General features: G+C 39.8%; 1 protein-coding gene across 1 annotated transcript in view; it reads right to left on the bottom strand.

Moving 5' to 3' along the window:
• The window catches only part of LOC150085942 (phosphorylase b kinase gamma catalytic chain, skeletal muscle/heart isoform-like), a 301,197-nt gene extending 295,860 nt beyond the window's left edge, over positions 1-5,337 (bottom strand). The window contains exon 1 of the mRNA XM_090374747.1: positions 5,294-5,337. The gene's annotated coding sequence lies outside the window, so the exon portion shown is untranslated. The remainder of the gene's footprint in view (positions 1-5,293) is intronic.
• Between the last annotated feature and the right edge of the window lie 12,914 nt (positions 5,338-18,251).

Here is an 18,251-nt window from a genome sequence, read left to right as displayed (position 1 = left end):
ATCTGACTGAGGATAAACTGTCAACATGAACGGATGCACTTGGTCAGCAATGATGTTTAAGTACGATGTGGCATTCAGACGTGAATATATGGGTATCAATGGACCCAATGTGTGCCAAGAAAACATTCCCCACAACATAACACTGACCCCACCACCTTGCACAGTAGTCGTCAGACATGACAGGTCCAGGGATTCATGGACCTGTCATGTCTTCATGTTGTTTTCGCCAAATTTTGAACCTTCCATCAATGTGATGCACCAGGAACTTCAACTCGTGAGACCAAGCAACTGTTTTCCAATCCTCGATAGTCCAGTGCTAGTGTTGCTGTGCCCACAGGAGGCGTGCTCTCTTGTTCTTCATTGATAACAAAGGTACGCGATGTGGCCATCGGCTGTTGTAGCCCATTCGCGACAAAGTGAGACTAGTGGTCCATTGTAATATTTTGTTCTGCACACCAAGATTGTATTCTGAAGTGATGTGCGACATTGTGGCCCGTCTGTTTGCTTGCACAATTCTAGCCATCCTCCTCTGACCTCTCTCATCAACAAGCAATTTTTTTCCCCAGGAGTGCAGTTAAGAGGATGTTTTCTGGTCGTCGCACCATTCTCAATATACCCTTGAAACTGTGGTGCATGAAAAGTTGAGGGGAACTGCCGTTTTCAGAGTTGCTTTGTCCACCCTGTCTTGCACCTACTACCATGCCATTTTCGAAGTCCATTAGTTCATTATTTTCCCCATTCTTGCTATGGTTTGTATGCTTAACTGATACTAGAAAGGTTGTTCTGCTGCATTTATATCTACAACTGTGGTCATCTGACTTGAAACGTTGTGGGACAAACAATTTGTGTGCACAGCAGGGGTGTACATAATAAATAAAGTGACAGCACAGTATATATATGTATATATATATATATATATACATATATATATATATATATATATATATATACTTATACGCTCAAGCTCAAGCTTGAGCGTACATGCTCAAGCAAATCTACATCCTTCCTAAAAATATATATATATTATACACCAGGGGCTCACATGTGGTGAGTATGGGCTTGGCACACACCCAGGGTCCTGAGCTGGATATCATCATTCTTCTCTTTCTTGGTGATTCCTTTCAGCTTCTGACTCTGGTTCTTTCTTTCCAAGGCTAATTCAGAAATTTTTTTTTGGCTGGTGCATCATGAGCCTCAGGCTTCCTTGGACCATGTAGTAGTAATAGTAGTGGTGGCATGTGATGCAAAGAAAACAAATGTATGAGCTTATGCAGCATCAGCAAAAAAAAAAATTTACAACACAATTCCCTCTAAATGTTTGTCCAGTTCCTCCTTAAATTTATTTAACCTATCAACCTCCACAATGACAGATGGAAGTTTGTTCCAGCAATTAACCACCAGCTGGCTAAAGGCAAATTTCCCCTCATCTATTCTACATCTATCTTTCCTCAATTTCAATTTATGCCCCCTTAGGTTCGTAATCTGAACAAGTGGAAGAATCCCATCAGAATTCAGGTTGCTCAACCCATTCAGGGGCTTATATACCTCAATCAGATCACCTCGCAGGTTCCTAGTCTCCAGCCGCTGCAATTTACAGAACTTAAGCCTCTCTTGGTAAGAGGATCCCTTCATTCTCCTCACCAATCGTGTTGCCCTTCTCTGTACACGCTCAAGCAAATCTACATCCTTCCTAAAATGAGTCCTCCAGACCTGTATGCAGTACTCAAGGCGTGGCCTGATCATTGCCTTATAGAGGGACAATCACTTCCTTTTCCCTGCTACCAAAATTCTTGTATATCATTGACAAAACCCCATGACCTGCCCTGGCAGCCTGTCTGCATTGCTCAGAAAACTTCATATCTGCCTGCACTCCCAGGTCTTTTTCATTTTCTACCACCTTAAGTGTACACCACCAAATGCAGTACTTTGCATTTGTCAATGTTAAACTTCAGTTGCCACTTCTCAGCTCATCTGCCCAAATTTTCTAGATCCTGTTGCAGTAGCACACTGTCATTAACAACCCTGCCAACCTTTGTATCATCTGCAAACTTCGACACTAAGCCTGATATACCTTCATCAATATCAATGATAAATATACAAAATAGTGGACCCAACACCAAACCCTGTGGGACTCCACTAATAACATTAGTCCATGAAGAGCAGCATCCATTGATTACCACCCTCAGTCTTCTCCCACTCAACCATCCTTTTATCCATTGTAGCAACTTATGCTTAATACCATTCTGCTCCAATTGGTACAGTAGTCTTCCATGCACAACAGTATCAAATTGTGGCTAATAATAATATATATATATATATATATACACACACACACACACACACATATACATATATATATATATAATTATTATTATTATTAGCCATATGGTCAAGGAAGCCTGAAGCTTATGCTGCACCAGCCAAAAAAAAAAAAAATTCCTGCATTACCCTGAAAGAGAGAGAGAGAGAGACAGAGAGAGAGAGAGAGAGAGAGAGAGAGAGAGTCAGGATTCCGGGTTTTGCCAAGCCCATACTTACCAGATGTGAGCCCCTGGGGTAAATATATATATATACACACACACATATATATATATATATATGTATGTACATATATATACATACATATATATATATATATATATATATACAGTCCCAGGCTTAATATGTTTAATTTTAATTTAATAAATTATTTTAGGAACATTGCTTCAACACTACCCTCTTCTTCTTTATTCCCTCTCCCCCTATTTTTTTTGTTATTTTATTTGGTTCATTTTCACTCTACTGTTTTGCCATGCTACTGGCAAATATCCTATTTTAGTTTATATATACAGTGGCATTACTATGCCAATGCAGTATATTGGGGCCCACTGCCTGAAACAAAAAAAAATAAATTGAGTAAAAAAGTAAGTTTTTTAGTTATGTTTATGAGTTTATGATAAAATTTACTGTCTACAAACAATAATATTTTTCCCATGAAAATATTTATTGTTAGCTAGAGAAACTGCACTAAATAGAAGTGAAATGGTACACAGATGCTGCTTCCAGGGAAAAATGCAATTTTTAAGGATTTGTGACTGAGGGGGCCAGTCAAATAGGGGCCCATTTATTGGGGGTCATTATTATTGAGTATAGTATTAATCAGTATTTTCTGGGGGCTCACTTTTTCTAGTTTTGACACTATATATATATATACAGGGTGTCTCAAAAATATTGGTACAAACGTTTAGGGGAGGTAGGTAACTTCTAAAGGAATGTGAATCGCATATTAACCCTTAACCAGAAACGTCACCATAAGTCGGTAGACGGCACAGTAGTCGCCGCACGAAGAGCATGCAACGATATACGAACTGTGAGCTGGCAGACATGCACCTAGTGTATGGATTAGCAGAGGGCAATAGATGAGCCGCTCAACAAATTAATGGAGAAAGTTTCCCAGACAGACATGTACCGGACCACCGTTTGTTTGTGCGTGTGCATCAAAATTTGTGCGATTATGGGTCATTTAGAGGTAACAAGAGTGGTGCGGGCAGACCACGTTCGACGCAAACTTCCACCATGGAAGAAAGTGTGTTGAATGCCGTCCAGAATAATCCTACTGCCAGCACACATGCCGTTGCCTCTGCCTTAGGAGTCTCGTTGCAGTGTACAGCGTGTCTGGCACAATTCCTTACACCCCTTTCATCTCCAAAGGGTTCAGTTACTGCGCAGTGGTTTCTCCAAGAAAGTGTTCAAGACTTGAATTTTCCAGCATATGTTTTGTTCACGGATGACGCTTATTTCACTCAGGAAGGCTTATTCCATCAGCACAATGCTCATGAGTGGGCTCACGACAACCCACACGTGTGCGCCCCCATGTGGCACAACATCGCTTCGCAATAAATGTGTGGGCAGGTATGGTCGGTGACTGCTTAGTCGGCCCATACCTGTTACCATCCCGCATTAACTCCACTAAATATCGGATCTTTCTTAAACAAGTTCTACCAGGGTTACCTGATGATGTTCCAGCAAATGAGACGCAACATTTGGTTTCAACATGACGGGGCCCCTGCCCATTATGGAAGGTGTGTTCGTGACCATTTGAATAGGCATTTTGGGCGTCGATGGATTGGCCGTGGTGGACCCGTTGCCTGGCCCCCATGCTCACCTGATTTATCGAGCCTTGATTTCTTTCTGTGGGGGGCCCTCAAATCTATTGTGTATGAATCGACTGTGGAGACAGAAATGGATCTCGTGGCGAGACTCGTCTGCACTGCAGCTACTGTCAGAGAAACGCCAGGTGTGTTCGGCCATGTCCGCCAATCCATGCTGCGTCGGTGTCACACATGCATCGCGTCTCATGGTGAAACCTTCAAGCATCTGTTGTAACATCATGAAATGCACCCATCTCGTACTCCACTGTTAATATCATGTCAAATAAATGTTTGCCACTAATTACTGTCTTGTGTCATTTCTGATTCTTGTGCCTCTGCTACTACTTTCCCGTGACGTTTCCGGTTATGGTTTCCTATGCGATTCAATTCCTTTAGATGTTACCTACCTCCCCTAAACGTTTGTACCAATATTTTTGGGACACCTTTTGGTTTTTTTTTGGTTTTTTTTTTTTTTTAGGAGCATTAGCAACTAAGGCCATATTGCTCCGAGAATATGCGGTGGTCAATCCCTGACCTTTCCGCATCCTCCGTATTTGGTGGTGACGGGCTCGAACCCCGGTGTAATCAAGAAGCGTGTGCTACGCACTGCTGCTCCTTCCCACCTGGCTACAGAGGCGCCTTTTGGGACACCCTGTGTACATATATATATATATATATATATATATTACTACGACGTCTGGACAATTAGGAAAATTAAAGTGCAACGCAATTGTATCAATCTGAACAATATCCCAAAATAAAAGCGATTTTACTCTAATGACAAGTTTACGTTGTTCCAATCCAACTAAACATTTTTCGGACGTTTTTATTGTTTTATGAAATGTAAACAATTAAAGCTTCAACTTATTTCTTTTAATATTTACCGCAAAGAAACCAAATTCAACACATCCGATAAAAACAGCGATTTTATCTTATATTTACTGCTTATACGCATTCGAAGCCGCCGCTCTAAATACCTTAAAAAAAAATTAAAAAAAGGCGTAACTTAAATAAGAGATGTGAGCGAACGGCAGCTTCTTGAAACAGTGAGGTTACGAGGAAAACACACGAACTGAAATATTAATGCCTCAAAATAATATCTTGAGGAAAGAAGGAGTAAAAATCGCCACTTTTCGTCTGTTAATTAAAGTATTATTTATTACCTTGATAAAACCTTATATCTAATATAACTATTCAATAATTATCGTTTTGGTAATCCTGCACTTTAGTGTTGTGAGTCGCGGTCAGCCCGCAAGTCACCGCCAGCTCCAACCTGGCGTGAATCGTATTCTGACGGGCAGTTCCGACTTGACTGAGTATGCGTAATAAAGCAAAGATACATTCAATTCAACGCAATATCCTACTCACCGTGACTAGAGCTTGCCGCACAGTCAGTAATCCTGCCCTGCAGGTCTTAGCAGGTACTCTTCCTCTGGACCTGGAGGTTATTCGTCATGGCCTTGCATACCTCATAAAGAGAAGAATTCCCACCACCATTCTGGATATAACACTCGATATAGCTAACGATCCAAAAAAACGAAATGAAACAGATTTACTCTAAGCTCTTCCAGCATTGGCAAAGATCTTGGGAGCAAACAGCCAAAGGTGAAACAACTAAAAGATTTCTTCCACAAGTTATGATAACTGCACCAAAACCTCCTCCGTGGTACTCACCAGGCCTTCACGTCTCGTTCTTCCTCACTGGTCATGGATCGTTTCGGGCCATGCTGCATGCCCTGGGTCTCACCGATTCTCCTCTCTGCACATGCGGTGACAATGAAGACTGGATTCACCTCATGTATAATTGCCCTCTTTATGATTTACCCAGAAGTCTCCTATTTACCAGAACTGGAAATATACCCAGTGGGCAGGAACATCTCTACGTAATTGACGAAACCAACTACAAAGCCTTCACTACTTTTGCCCAGACTGTATTTGAAATGCGTCAAATTCACCTACAGCAAACTGTTCAGCGCACCCCCCATCTTATAATGAACCCAAAACTCAATTCACAGAACATATCCTGAATGGAATCAAAGAAAACACCAACAGGATATTGATCTTTATCCTGACCTATCAGGAATCTCTCGACGTTCACAAAGGAAGCTATCTGACAAACCCATCAACACAAAAAAGGACTTTTCTACAATAGACACAAGAACTTCAAGCAATCCTTGAGCTTCATAAATCCATGTGCCTCCTCTCATCCCCTAAGAGAAGATTATCCAAGTCCTCTACCCAGTGTGGGACACTGCTCATTGCCTACAAATCCCCCTTGGCTGAAGAAGATTAATTTGCTGACACTGGGCTCTTGCCCAATGTGGGACCCACTCACTTGCTGGCACCTCTTCTCTTCGAGGTGTAGGACAATACTGATTTTCCTACTTGTGTAGGAACTCACATAAATACTCCTCTGGGAGTGGGACTGGCATTTGACTTATCAAATGCAGGGTCATGCTATTAGGCAACCTGACTTTGTGGGTCACTTGACCTCACAATATTTTCTCTTCTTCCTGAGGTAGGGTGGGCTCCCCCTTTGGGGGGAGCCGACCCTACCTCGCCCTCTTTCTTTTGCTTACCTTCTTTCTTCTCCTCAATCTCTCACCCCTTCACCTATTTCAAAAAAAGGAAAAAAAAAATTTATTTTTATTTATTTATTTGTTTATTTATTTTATTTTTTTATTTATTTATTTTATTTTTTATTTTATTTTATTTATTTATTTTTTTAATTTTTATTTTTTTTGGCCCTCCCTGGGAAGCTCAGGCTAACCCCAGGGTCGGCCAGCCAGAGTTCTCTTCCCACTTACCTGGTCCGGCTCCCAGTGCCAGTGATGGTAACTAGCGGTCTGTGGTGTTCCACTGTGGTGTTCCACAGACCCTAGGCTAAGCGACCAGATGAACAACATAACCCGCACTAAACAAACATGAACATACACTAACATATGCTATCTGGCCTTGACAGTACTGTCTTACTTCACAAGAGATTCAAATGCAGAGTTGTGCGAAAGCACCGGTGCCGCCTGTCAAAAAACACTATGTCACACTATGCACAGGCATTTATGTCTTTTGCCGTGTTCCCTCCATTCAGCTTTGCTGTCAACAGGCTTCTGAGTTTCTAGTGGAATTTTTCAGACAGGAAGCCTTGATTCCTTGTGCTGTAACTGCTGATCCTGCGTTATTCCTAGGTATTTGTAGGTCTCTCCCTCTCTCTCATGGCTTCGATCTCCTTACCAGTGTGAAGTTCGTAGTTTCGGCTGACTGATTTCCCCTAATTCAATCGTAGATCCTCATTTTTCTAGACCAAATTCCATCCAGATATAATTGCTCAATTCTTCGTTGATCCGGAGTAGTTGCCGGAGTTGCTTCTCGGTTGCTGCGTCAATCTTGATATCATCCATGTACATCAGGTGGGTGAGGGTATACTGGTTTTTCCCTCCTGTTTTGAGGTTCTCTATATTTGCTGCTGTTCAACATGGTCGATAGAGGCTTGAGTGCTGTAGTTCTGTCTCGAAATCAACTCAGGGCATCTCCTTGAAAAATTCCTCTCCTGATGGAGATCGGTCAGATTGTGATGTTCTCGATGGTGGTTCTCTATTTCACCATCGTTGTTTCTAGGTAGTTCATCACTTTCTGATTGACTTTGTAGATCTTCAGCTTCTAGTAGACACCTACAAGGCACGGCGTCAAAGGTCTTGAGGTAATCGATGTAAGCCGTGTACAGATCGCAGTGCTGCTTGTTGGGTTGCTCTATAACTGCAACATCTATGGTTAATTTCTCCTTGCAACCCTGGCCTGCACCGTTTCTGCTGTTATGCCATAATGTTCGTGCTCCCTACGTGGTCCGATATCTTCTTAGTTATCCAGCTGGTAAGGAATCTTGTATATTGTTAGAAGTCAGGTGATTGCCTGTATTTAGCCGGGTTTTTGTGCCTACGTCTTTAGGCTTCAGATATGTGATTCCTTGAGTGAGAAACTTCTGGATTGTCTCTGGGTGCCTTATCATTCAGGTGGACTGCTCTGCTAGTTGCTTTTGCGTACAAATGAGATATTGGTACCAGTAGCTGTGGACGTTATGTGTTACTGGAGTTGTGGGAGTTCCTGATACAGTTTTACTTCTTCCTCCCGAATCTCCCATCTCTTGTACGTCCTTGGATTTCTTCCGTTCTAATTCGACGCAGGGGACTCGGCTGTTATTGAGCAGTGTCTTACTTCGCTGCACCATATGTTGCTCCTGAACTTCTAGATCGTCCGATGCTCATTTCCGTCTTTCCTGCCTTTTCCGAAACTGCTGAAGAAGGCTTTTTGGTTTCTCATCGAAGATTCAGTTGTTTATTTTCCTCTGCGAGCTCTTTGTATCGACGTAGTCTCTTGCCGAGTGCTTCAATGCGTTTTAAGTATTCTCCTATTCTCTGATTTTTGGTTTCCTGTTTGCTGTGTACACTCTCTGTCGCTTTTCGACCAAGATCATAGTCCTATTCCTATTACTCATATTATTCCGTTGGTGCTGGGCCAGTTGGCCTATCTTGACTCTTAATTCTTCTATCTTCTGCTGAGTCTTCTTTTCCATCCTGGCGGTTCCTTCGTTTTTGTTTCTTCTGCTGCTGGTCTCTCGTTTCTCTTCTAATAATCCTAATAGCTGCTATGGCAACACAGTATATGGCTGTGTCGATGGGCTCCAGTGTTGCACCATTGTTTTCGAAGTATTAATGCGGTATTATTTGCTGATTGAGGTGCTCTGGCTCTTCACAAGATTCTATTGGGTCTCTGCTTCGGTATCACTTGGAGCTTTCGGTCCATACTTTCGAATTCTGTTAAGGCCTTCTTCCACTCTTCTTCTATGCTGGATGTCCTAACTTCGTCTTTTTCCACTTCTGCTGCTCTCGATTGAATTTCGTCTTGCTCTTCCTCCTGTGGTATCGACTTGTCCATTTTCTTTGTAGTTGATCGCTTACATCCTGCTTGATTTTTCAAAGATTCCTAGAGTTATCAGGTTCTTCGTGAAGATATCGCTTCTCTGGTCTGCTAGTCTTGAATATCCAGGTATCATTCCAACCACTTGGTATGTGATCTCGACCTGTACATTGTCAGATTGGTCTCTAGCTTCATTAGCATTAGTAGAGGCATATGATGCAAGAAAGCAAGCATATGCAGAATCAGCTAAAAAAACAAAAAACACTTCCATATCACCCCTCCGTTCGTTGGAAATACCTGTCCAGCTGAGCCTTAAATTCATTTAGGCTATCAACTTCCATAACAAGGGATGGAAGTTTGTTCCACCAACCAACAACTATCCGCTGGCTAAAGGCAAATTTCCGCACATCTATTTCTACATCTGTCTTTCCTCAATCTGAATTTATGCCCTCTCAGGTGATTATTCCGAGTAAGAGGAAGAATCCCATCGGCATTGAGCATGCTCAAACCATTCAAGGCTTTATACACCTCTATCAGATCACCTCACTGGTGCCTAGTCTCCAGACACTGTAATTTGCAAATCTTAAGCCTTTCTTCGTAAGAGCAACCCTTTGTTCCATTCACTAATCTTGTTGCCCTTCTCTGTACTCGTTTCAGTAGCTCTACATCCTTTTTGAAATGAGGCCTCCAGACCTGTATACAGTACTCAAGGTGTGGCCAGACCATTGCCTTATACAAGGGAATAATCACCTTATTCCTGCTAGAAAAATTCCTGTATATCATTGACAAGACACCATGAGCTACTCTTGCAGCCTGTCTGCACTGCTCAGAGAACTTCATATCTGCCTGCACAATTACCTCAGGGTCGGTCCTTTTCATTCTCTCCCACTGTGATTTGTTAATGTTAAACTTCATTTGCCACCTCTCAGCCCATCTGCTCAACCTTTTCAGATCCTGTTGCAGCAGCATAGCATCAGTAGTGTCCTTGTAGTTGATCGCTTACATCCTGCTTGATTTTTCCAAGATTGCAAGAGTTATCAGGTTCTTCATGAAGATTGCGCTTTTCTGGTCTGCTGGTCTTGAATATCCAGGAATCATTCCAACCACTTGGTATGTGGTCTCGACTTGTACATTGTCAGATTGGTTTCTAGCTTCGTTATTTCACACTATGCTCGCATGATGCACGTATTCATTTTCTTCCTTCTTAGGTGGTGACTAGCGCAGTTGCACATCCATTTGGTGGGACTAGATGGTCTTGCTCCGACTTTTCGAATGTACCCCTCTGCCTAAGACCTGAATGCAAGTGACTTTATTCTGCAACATACTTAATGTAGCATGAGTATTATTTCTCTTCGACCTCATCCATCTGTGGAGGTTGGACCTCTTTAGCTTTGTCCAGTGGTAGTTAGTTCTTGGGAGTGACACCAGATGGCAAATCGGCCTTAGCCGTCACTCTGACCTTGCGGAAGGTAGTTCCACTGCAGCAATTTTCGCCATGTTTTTATTATTTTTATTCTAAATTATTACTATTATCATTATATCGGACTCCCATCGTAATGGAGCCCTATTCTCCCATTAAAGTGGGACTCGAGCCTGGGTCTATCAAGCTAGTAGTCCAGTGTCATAACCACTGGGCCTTCGCTCCCCTTTATTTTTTATATTTATTAAAAGATTTGGGGGCTTTCTACAATATACGAGAAAAATTCGGAACGTTCCAAGGAAGTTCTTTAGAAGCATTGTGAGCCTTCTCTACCTATATATATATGTTGTAAGGTGCTTATCACCGCCTCGCAACTGGTGCCACCTTTTTTTAAAAAATTATAATACCAAACTTCATTGCATTAGTAAATTATATGTCTTTTATTTTGAGTTAAATTACGTTAATTAATCTTCTTTTCTAGTTACCAATATCAGTATCAGAAGAGTAACCAATATTAGAAATCATGGGAATTAACTTTGAAATGTTATCATCAGATAAAGAGTCTGATGATAACATTTCTAAGAATGAAGTGAAGTTTCTTTTATTACTCGTATTGCAACATATGATTCTATCGTTCTCATGAAATGAAGTAATAAGAAACGTTATATGAGGAAAGTTACATATGAGAAATTACATTATGTCTTTTCTTTTTGTGCAGTATTTTCGTGTGAACTGCCCTTGAAAGAATCATTAAGGGACTTTACGACTTATATAAACAAACCTGTTGTAACGACATTTAGTAATTACGAACAAATGATAGTATTGCGTCATACAATTTCGAAAACTCTTAAACAATGCAAGGTTACCCAAGTAATTATTCCTTATTTTTCTTTACGAAATAATTCGTCTTCGTAGTGAACCGGATGCTGAATTAACATAAAAAGCATATAAGAACGTTGGTGCGGAGCAGAAGTTTCTATAGACAAGACACAGACAATATATTTCTATAGCCAAGTCTCCGCCTACCACTAGCTGTTGTTGTGCAGATGTTCAGTATGAAATAAATGCGTCTCTCTCCATCCCCTCACCTGATGGGTTCCCCACTGCCAGCTAACATATCCCACCCTGGAGCGGGATGGGCAGCTTGACCTTCATACCGGATTCGACACTGCTTGGACATGACACTGACGAAGACATTCTGCGGCTTTGCTGCCAACATGCCATTGCCGATCTGAACTGGGTACTCTAACCCGGTTCCCTTTAAAACCCCATCCCCAGGTGGGGGGAGACATCTGTCTCCTCTCCTCCCTGCCTATCCCCCATACTTCGCCTGGTGGCGCTCGTCTCCACTGAACTCTTTGGGGATGCCTACTCTATCATCCCTATTCTTCTGTTTTTCCCCCAGTCTTCAGTCTCCCCCCTTCTCTCACTAAATTGACCAAGGTACACCCTTAACAATGCCACCAAATTCTAATCAACGTCTAAATTCCACCGGTTTCATCTAAATCTCTAAGACAACAAACACTATTAGCTTTTATCTAGCGTATAGCCTCACGTCTAAATTTAATAACATCAATTTTGCTCGACCTACTAGGCCTTTAACACATCTCTTTAGCATTCAACCCCAACCAGCAATTTCCTACCAGCAATCCCATTAAGCACTAATGTCAAATGCATAAATTTTTATTATTTTTTTTTTAAGGTCCTAGCCACTGAAATCCCAGGAAACTAAGTAGCAGGACTTCCCAGAGCAATTTGTTGTGATACTGGATACAACCAGCTAGCCTCCACGTGGCAGGGTATGGGCAACGTCAGGCCCCACTAGGGGGCTGGCAGCCAATAAGCTGGTCAAACAATGGGCACAACATGTCACACTGCACAGACACGGCCCACACGCTTTCAAGTCTTTGGCTTGACAGTGTACTGTCCTCGATACAGCAAAACACACATGGAGTTGGGAGAAATCCTAGGTGCCGTTTGACACGAACATACCTTATGCAGTGTACAGCGTGTCTGGTGATGATTCCTTACACCCCTTTCATCTCCAAAGCGTTCAGTTAATCCTCCTCCAAGATCATCCTGCACGTGTGGTTTCTCCAATTAAGTGTTCAAGACTTGAATTTTCCAGCCTATGTTTTGGTCACAGATGAGGCTTATTTCACTCAGGAAGGCTTATTCAATCAGCACAATGCTCATGTGTCGGCTCACAACTCACACGGTGTGCACCCCACATGCGGCACAACATCGCTTTCCAATAAATGTGTGGGCAGGTATGGTCGGTGACTGCTTAGTAGGCCCATACCTGTTACCATCTCGCATGAACTCAGCTAAAAATCGGATCTTTCTTGAACAAGTTCTACCAGTTACTTGACGATGTTCCAGCAAATGTGAGATGCAACATTTGGTTTCGACATGACGGGGCGGCTGCCCATTATGGAAGGTGTGTTCGTCACCATTTGAACAGGCATTTTGGGCGTCAATGGATTGGCCGTGGTGGACCCATTGCCTGCCCCCCCACGCTCACCTGATTTATCGAGCCTCGATTTCTTTCTGTGGGGGCCCTCAAATTTATTGTGTATGAACCGCCTGTGGGGATGGAAATGGATCTCGTGGTGAGACTCGTCTGCGCTGCTGCTGCTACTGTCAAAGAAACTCCAGGTGTGTTCGACTGTCTGCCAATCCATGCTGGGTCGGTGTCACACATGCATCACATCTCATGGTGGAACCTTTGAGCATCTGTTGTAACATCATGAAATGCATCCATCTCGTACTCGATTGTTAATATTATGTCAAATAAATGTTTGCCACTAATTACTGTCCTGTGTCGTTTCTGCTTCTTGTGCCTCTGCTACTACTTTCCCGTGACGTTTCCGGTTATGGGTTCCTATGCGATTCGCATTCCTTTAGATGTTACCTACCTCCCCTATATGTTTGTACCAATATTTTTGAGACACCCTGTATAGCCTGAAAATAAAAAATGCTAACATGGAAACAGAAATTTCCTTTTACATGTAACAAGATATGGAAAATGTAACACACTAATTTATCTCGAATCATTCAGTGCAGTCTGAGAAAGAAATTAACTTTGAATATGGCCCTTTATAAGAAAAGGTTAGACACCACTGTCCTAAACAGACATCTGCAAGAACAACAGATGCCATGGCATGGGTTTACTTTTAGAGATTTAGAACAGGGTTGTTGGGCACAATTTACAGAATTCTTAATGGCTATGCCCTACATTGAATTTTCCACTACTTGCACAGTGGAATTTGTAAATGGATACTATTATGTGGATAATTCATCACAGAATTGGTATGGCAGCATACATTCCTAGGCTGAATCCAGTAGAACATCTTTGAGATGCCAATATGCCAGATTAGTGCACAGCAAAATATCAGTTGTTATTGCAATAAATTAAAACATTAAAAATAAAGCTGATAGTGGACCAACACTTTGTTAAATTTTTTTTTTTTTTTTTTTTTGTTAGTTGTTGGCACATCGGCTTCTGTTGCCACATTGCACCTCCCAAAGTTTTTGCATTTTACTCTGATCCAAGCCCGAGGCGGGATTTGAACCCGCAACTTTGTTAAATCCCTGAACAAATGAGTAAACTCCATTTTTCTGAATGGTACTGGCATCAAAATGCTTTAAGATTATAGCACTCATGAAAGAAAAGTAGCAAAGCTTACATATAATGCACTGAAGTATACATAAAGAATAGATTCATATTTAGGTTCTATAAAATGACAAATATAAACAGAGTGATGTGCATTAGATATAGGTATTAAAATTCATCTAACCAAGGAGTTTATAGATATACAGGAGTCAATATCAACTATCTATACTAATAACAGAGCATTTATGTCGCTAATTTTGTGACATCACTTATGCATAGGTTTGCAAAATTCCATTTTCCACAGCGTGTAATGCCACAAAAAAAAGCATAATCTAAGTGAATACAAAAAGATGTGTAAATCATTTCTGAAGATTGTTTAATTCTGTTTTCTCTTAGCAAGATAAAAATTTTTCAGCATAGTGGAGTCCCTCAGGGTTGGGTCCATTGTTGTTTTCTGTATTTATAAATAATATTCATGATAGTATATCAAGCTTAATGTTCAAGTTTGCAGATGATACAAAGTTGGCAGGGTTGTTAAGGACGCTACTGACGCTATGCTGCTGCAACAGGATCTGGAAAGGTTGAGTAGATGGGCTGAGAGGTGGCAAATGAAGTTTAACATTGACAAATGTAAAGTACTACATATGGGAAACAGCAACCCCAGAGCAACGTATCAACTCTGTGGTACTACACTGACAGTGGTAGAGAATGAAAAGGACCTGGGGGTAATTGTGCAGGCAGATATGAAGTTCTCTGAGCAGTGCAGACAGGCTGCAAGAGTAGCTCATGGTGTCTTATCAATGATATACAGGAATTTTTCTAGCAGGGATAGGGAGGTGATTATTCCCTTGTATAAGGCAATGGTCAGGCTGCACCTTGAGTACTGTATACAGGTCTTGAGGCCTCATTTCAAGAAGGATGTAGAGCTGCTGGAACGAGAAGGTTAGTGAATGGAATGAAGGGTTGCTCTTACGAAGAAAGGCTTAAGTTTTGCAAATTACAGTGTCTGGAGACTAGGCACCGGCGAGGTGATCTGATAGAAGTGTACAAAGCCTTGAATGGTTTGAGCATGCTCAATGCTGATGGGATACTGCCTCTTGCTCAGAATAATCACCTGAGAGGGCATAAATTCAAATTGAGGAAAGACAGATGTAGAATAGATGTGCGGAAATTTGCCTTTAGCCAGTGGGTAGTTGGTTGGTGGAACAGACTTCCTTCTCTTGTTGTGGAAGTTGATAGCCAAAATAAATTTAAAGCTCAGCTGGACAGGTATTTCAAACGAACGGAGGGGTGAAGTGGAAGGGTTTTTTTTTTTTTTTTTTTTTTTTTTTTGGCTGTGCTGCATAAGCTTTCTTTCTTGCATCATATGCCTCTACTAATGCTAATAAACAACATTATTTGCTTAAATTAAATTAACAGTGCTGTGGTGAAGATGTAAACACTGTATCATCAATTGTAAATTGTTCCAGAAAATGTTGGTAATATTATTCCATGTCAGCTGTCCAATTAATTCTCATTTAACTCAGTGCCATGTCAGTGTATATGTTTTTTGAAATCATATAAAAATTGCAGCTATAGAAGTAACTAGAGCCAAGGTATTAGCTGACTGATAAGGAACAAAAAAAATAAATAAATAAAATAAATAAATAAAATAAAAGTTTAAGGGGCATTAATGGGTTAAAAATTTACACAGCCTACTACTGCTCACATTTAACTTCTTATTTTTTAAAGGAAGTTATCACTTTTATTATATAAAATATGTATGTGGATTATAAAACATTAAAAAACATTATAAAATTTTAAAACAGGTATTAAAGCTGGATGTATTAAGCCGGTGTGGTACAACACGGTGTAGCACACCGTGTTGAAATTAAAGGGATATCTTGGAAGAAGAATTTTGAAAGTGCACAAAGCTTGCTAAGACTGTTGGCTCTCCTGAATCTTGTTCTTTTGAATGATGCAAAATTTTGTAAAATAAAATCCAGTAAAATGGAATAAAAGAAAAACTATAAAAAAGCAGGCCTACCTGACTTTCCAGGAACCATAAGATCTTGGTTAAAAAAACACACTAAGGACAGAGCATTTCAGTAATGCTAAGACCCTGCCTTCAGTTTTAGTTAAGAAGCTGTGCTCCTATGCTATGAAAAGCTCAAGTTGGAAGTATCTACCAAGTTAAGAACTGCAGAACCAAAGGGTGAAAGCAGTGGGTCTAACTGTTAAAATCCCCCAGTAATACCCTCCTGATAGAAATCTCAATGAGAATAACATAACTTTCAGCCACAGCTAGCTACTGTCATCCATAAATGGTGAAACAAACCATCCTCCTCCTCCTTGTGCATTCTATGTGCAAGAGGCAATTTTCTCAATGTGAGTGATAAGACAAATACACAACTTGAAATTAAATGGTTTGGACACACACTCAATCTTCACACATTCATCAATACCAGCCTGCAAAGCAGGCTGGTATTGATGAAGAATTTGATGTGGCACCTTGATCCTGTACATATCTCACTTCTATAGTATAGACAATGTTTTCATATTTACAAAAAAAAAGAAGTCTCATTAGTTTTAAACAGTTCTACTTTAATTAAAAGTAATAACTGATAGTGTTTAACCATGATACAATAATATCCATGTTTCCTTCATTTAATAATATAAGCAATTTTATTCAATTTGTATGATACCTAATCATGCTCATACATCATACTGAATGCTTTCCACATTCATTATCTAACCTAGGCTTATGGCTAATACTAAAATTGCTATGTAAAGTATAATTCTTTAATTAAATAAATTATTTCAGAAGAGGAAAAATCTTATAAATTTATGATCTGAAGAAGGCTGATAATCATTTTTGCATGGGTATATATATGTGCATATGATGGAGAATGATTAATTAAAAAAATAATAAAATAAAATAAAATTTCTACTGCTTTAATCAAAATTAATGCATCACAGTATTTATACTTTTTAAATATATAAACCTAATATTACATTTTCAATCCATCATGATCTGAGAATAATACTGTACACAGTTCCCTTTAAGCATTTAGCAAAATTATATATTCACAACGGAAGTGTAATGTTTTATGAACATTCGAAACACAAACTGCAAGTTATGATAACATAAGTTTGCAAGTGGCAAGTAATTTATAAAATTTACTGCAATTTGGGTTAACTTCTTTACAAAAATTTGTTTCCAAAGCAGTTTTTATAAAAGAAATTTCTCATGTCACAGTGATTTCAAACCTGTATGTACCCTAAAAATTTTAATCACAACAATACTTATTTACAATAATGTTATATGGCTAGGAGATTAATAATGTAACTAATCATGATTATTCAAGAATTTACCTTCTCACATACAAACTGCCCTGAATTGTTAATTTGCATAGACTAATACTGAATAACATGCCTTAATGACTGAAAGTAGATTACATAACCATTCTGGCATTCACTGACCAAAAAATCAAAGAACATTCTCTATGTGGTGTATTCACTGCTGCTAATTAAGTTGGAATTTCAAGTGTATGTGGTTGGTGTGATACACATCACTAAGTTTTCATTTCATTTAAAACATGAGTAGGCAAACGGAATTAAGTAACTTCATAAAGCAAAATGATTCAGGAGTACTAAAAAAAAAAAAAAAAAAAAACTAGTCTGTTCATGCATGATCATAAGTGAAAGAAAGAAATCCATTAGCACAATCTCCCTGGTTTATGCACAAATAAAAATTAGCTGCTAAGCAGAACTACTTTTCAACAGAAAAGTAAAATTTCTACTCAATGGAAGAAATTTCAGTTTGTTATATTACCCATTACATGATTTTTAACAATAAACAGAATCTATTAATGATTTTAATATCTACAACAGTGTTATATAAAATAGGTATGATTTATTAACTAAATCAATATAAATAAAGTTTAATTATATATATAATGGCGAGCGTTTTAAAACAGGTTTCTGATCAGAATAATAATGTTTACTGTTTTTAGATTACTGAATGTAGAAACAATGTGATTCAGATTCATCTTATATGAGCTTGTAGCCAATGCTTACACATATAAGCATTGGCTAGAGTTCAATAATCTTTTTGGTGTACTCCATAATCACCAACTTATATTGTACATGTTAAATTTGGAAACATGACATAACTTTGCCACTGTCAATTCCT

This window comes from Mastigoproctus giganteus, chromosome 5, assembly GCF_048544385.1.
Source record: "Mastigoproctus giganteus isolate SK-2022 chromosome 5, ASM4854438v1, whole genome shotgun sequence".
Taxonomy (NCBI): Eukaryota; Metazoa; Arthropoda; class Arachnida; order Uropygi; family Thelyphonidae; genus Mastigoproctus; species Mastigoproctus giganteus.
This window is presented reverse-complemented; position numbering and strand designations above follow the sequence as displayed.